Here is a 4,347-nt window from a genome sequence, read left to right as displayed (position 1 = left end):
AAGTCAGTATAACATAGAAACACAAGATATAATCAAGAAATAATAAAGATCCTTAATTGGATATCTACTAGGGTTTAGTATAATTCTACCTAAGGTGGATTCCTAAGGTTCATTATATGAAGTTTGGCTTCTAGAGTAAAGGTACCCGAACCAGCAGATTCCTCAACCTCACCCATTATAGGCTCATATGGACCGAGTTCGATTCAGGGAATACATTTCCTATGGTGCGCAGAGATGAAAAATCTCACGAAGACATAGGTACGAATGTATCCCGAAAGCAATCCACTACCCTACACGGAGGTAAAAACCTCACGAAGGTATAGTTTCTCACTCCAACTTAAAAGGGTAAAATTGTTCAACTCATGAAATGCATAATGCAAATAATATTTAAACAAGAAGATAATGAATGCAAAAGGATGTTATGAGGTTTTTTTTAAATATTTTTCTCGACCATAAGACAAAAATTAATTAACTTTGTGGCTTGACTCTCTTTAAAATGTCCCCAGTGGAGTCGCCAAGCTGTCGAAACCATTTTTTTGAAAAATAAAAGTTTTTAGGCTTTCGACTTAAAAAAATGAAAATTGGGAGTCGCCACCAATCTTTTATTAGGGTGTGATTGGATCACCTAAAAAATAGCTTTGGTCTACGAGTTTTTTAGAAAACGGGTTCGGGAGTCAGTTACGTACGAGGAAGGATTAGCACCCTCGTAACGCCAAAAAATTGGTACCTAGTTAATTAATTAATGTCTTAAGGTCGAGAATTTGAAAAAAAAACATAATCCTTAGCAAAACTTAAAAGGTTACGTATTAAGACCCTTATTATTTTAGAGAAAGAAGATACCACACCCAATGCGTTAGGGCACGGCATTATAATTTTCCCCAAAATGAATTAGGCCAAAATACTTGTATAATAAAACTTTAAAATAACATCCACTTATCCAAGATTTAAGATATCACACCCAATACGTTAGGGCACGATTCCTTTAGAATCCCAAATTTGGAATATTTCCTTTACTTTAAAAGAACATCCACTTATCCAAGATTTAAGAAATCACACCCAATACGTTAGGGCACAATTCCTTTAAAATCCCAAACTCGGAATATTTCCTTTATTATTTTAAAAAATCTTCATTTCGAGAAATCAATGCGTCACATCCAATACGTTAGGACACAACGTGTTGAATTCCCAATAATGAACTCTTATTTTGATTAAAAGAATATCCATTTTAAAAAAGTTTGATTTTAAAAAAAATCGAGTAAAAAAATGTAATGTTATGCTACATTGAATATATAATGCAATAATAAATACTACGATAGCATAGAAATAATGCAAATATATGAACAAATAAATAACTAATGGCATATAATATATCAAATAAATGAGCAATATAAATATAATAAATGAAATTACGAAGAATTAGAGGCATACATATGAATTTTCATGTAAAACTTTGATTTATAAAATTTATAATGTACTTATGAGAACATAAAAAAATTATTAAATGATGTCAACATTATTAAAATCCAAAAAAATATGTATACATATAAATGTGAATAAAACTTTAGTTTTAAAAATATAAATGCGCATAAAAAAAATAAAGCATATACATATATTTTTTTTCAAAAAAAAAACAATTACATTTTTAAAATTAATTAAGAAAACAATAAGAAAAACCAAATTGAACAGCAATTGAAAAATTCCGGGGTAAATCCGTGAATAAATGAAACCCCAGGGACTAATTCGAACACGCGAATTACATAGAAGGGCTGGAAGGGAAATTTTCCCTTCTCCTCTAAAACGGCGCCGTTCAAAAGGATTAAGTCGGAATTTAAAATAAATTAAAGGTCGGATTTAAAAAATAAAAAAAACTAATTGAAAATATATTAAAAGGCGGAGGGGCTAAAAATGCAATTTACCCCTCCGCTAAAAAACACGCGGATCCTAGGCCGGGTCGGGTCGGAGTCGGGTCGGCCTCCCCAAAACGACGTCGTTTTAGGCATCTGGGGGCTCTCCAAAACGACACCGTTTTGGTACCTTATATAAGCCCCCAACATCTAAAAAAAAATCATTTTCAAAACCAAAATAAATAAAAAAAACAAAAACCTTCAAAAAGAGCTCTCCCCTTTCCCAGTCGTCCGGCCTTAGTCCGGCGTCGGCCGGTCATCGGAAATCGCTCTGGCCACCAGCCATCGGCGGCGACGCCGCCGTATGCGGTGGTCAGAGAGCCAAAAATTTCAGATCTGAACCTTCTAAAGCCTTTAAACTCGAATCTAATCCTGAGATTGCCAAAATATTTATGGAGAGGGCCCAAATCTCGAGAAAACCTTCCGATTTTCGGCCGTCAATCCTCGGTGACGGCTTCCTCGGCCATCCACGGCGGTTCTGACTCAAACAAAGGTATTTCCTTTCCTTTTTATATCTATATTATTCGTTTATAAAAATAAAAAAATAAAAAAATATATAACAATAATAAAAAATATGATGAACATCCACCTTTTCGATCGATTTGCCCTTTTGTATTTGAACTCAGTTTTTTTTTATTGCGAAAGTAGTTTTTTTTCTCTTTGATGTTGTAAAAATGCTTCTTTTATTGATTTCCCATCCCCTTTTTTCGTCTTAACAATGGCTTTATATAGCCATAATATACATAAGAAATATGAAAATAAAATACTATTTACATTGATTTGATTCTCAATCTCTTGATTTCTTTCCATATACTGTTTTGCTTTCTTTCCTTATTGTGCAGGTGAAGATCGGGGCTGATTTGGAGGCTTGCGGCGCTGTGGAAATCCTAGGGTTTCTGTCTGTTTCGAGCCGTGTTTGGTTTGGGCCACTGAATTTGGGCCACTGTTTTACATTGGTTTTTGGGCTTTGTGGCCCGTTTGTAATTTTGTTGCAATTGGACTAGTATTTATTTGTGGCCCTTTTATTATTTTATTATTTTTTTATACTGGGCAAAATCTGTTATTACAATCTGCAAAAATAAAATTTATTTGAAAAGGATGAATTAGTAGAAAGCAATAAGAGATGATTTAAAATTAAAAACAAAAATTAAAATTAAAACAAATTAAAAAGAAATCATAAAATAAAATAAAATAAAAATCAATGGGAAAAACTCTAGCCAAAGTTAAAATCTTTATTTGATTCATAGATTCGATCATCGACACAAATATAACTTCAATGCCTTTAATAAATTAGTTCTAGTTGCTGACTTAAAGTTGGGAAACCAATCTCTCATTACTTATTTGGTAACCGAGAGAGAACTCGTTTTAAATTACTTCCCCAACCAATAAATAACATTATAGCTCAACACCTAATATTTAACTTACCGACAACATTAAGAACTAGAGAAACCTAATTTTAACTACATAATTGTAAACTACGACATAAACAAGTTATGCAATTTGTCACTAGTATTCGAATGAATTAAATAATTACAGATTTAATTATTCTAATTGACTTGACAACTATTTTAAGCTATCAAATCGATCATATATTCAATCAAACTGAAAATTTGTAATTATAATAGAAGATACATTAATGCCAAAGAACAAAGAAGAATTAAAGCGCAAATAAGTCACAAATTTATTAAATCAAACTTTGATTAACCTTTAACTAGAAAAGAGTTTAGTAACCCATAAAATAAAGAAAACAAAATAGAGCTAAGAACAACTATACCTCTGTCTTCTCATCTCAACTTAGTAATATCTATTTACGAGGTAAAAATAATATAATAAAAAAATACAAAAATGTCCTTAATTACATAAAGCATATTTGTAATACCCTTAATAAGAAAAAATAATAGTAAAAAGTCCAGTGTTTTTCTTTTTACAAGTCCAGAACAAATTAGGTTGGCCCAGAACACAAGGCCCAAGAAACAAAGCATAGGCCCAAAACTTAGTGGCCCAAAAACAGGTAAAGAAACCCTAGGGTTTCTTTATCTGTTTTTAGGGTTTCCAAGGACCAGCAGCGCCGCAAGTCAAGTCTGGCACGAGCCGCAATCTCCGATCGCCTGTACAACAAATGAACACAAGAAAGGAAATAAAATCAAGGATTGTAAATCAAGAAGATATAAAACAGGATTTGTTTTTATTTTAATATGGCTATAAAAAGCCATTGCACATACTGTAATCGGGATTGGAAAATCAATAAAAAAAAGCAGGATTTTCACAGCAAAATAGAATCGAACAATCAAGCCAAAAGGTTCATATTTACGGTCTTTATTTTCGTTTCACTTCAGTTTTTGCAGTATTATTATTTTTATTACTATTTGCATCTAAAATAAAACAAATAAAAAGGAGAAAGAAAGGAACAACCTGTGTTTTGAGCCCAAATCACCGTGAACGG

At 32.2% G+C, this 4,347-nt stretch overlaps 1 long non-coding RNA gene across 1 annotated transcript; it reads left to right on the top strand.

Annotated features, from left to right (window-relative positions):
- The first annotated feature begins 2,136 nt into the window (after positions 1 to 2,136).
- LOC128033767 (uncharacterized) lies at positions 2,137 to 2,950 on the top strand. The gene is made up of 2 exons (XR_008189805.1): positions 2,137 to 2,397; positions 2,747 to 2,950. It is a non-coding gene; the product is annotated as an uncharacterized LOC128033767 (long non-coding RNA).
- Positions 2,951 to 4,347: the final 1,397 nt, after the last annotated feature.

This window comes from Gossypium raimondii, chromosome 10, assembly GCF_025698545.1.
Source record: "Gossypium raimondii isolate GPD5lz chromosome 10, ASM2569854v1, whole genome shotgun sequence".
Lineage (NCBI taxonomy): Eukaryota > Viridiplantae > Streptophyta > Magnoliopsida > Malvales > Malvaceae > Gossypium > Gossypium raimondii.
This window is presented reverse-complemented; position numbering and strand designations above follow the sequence as displayed.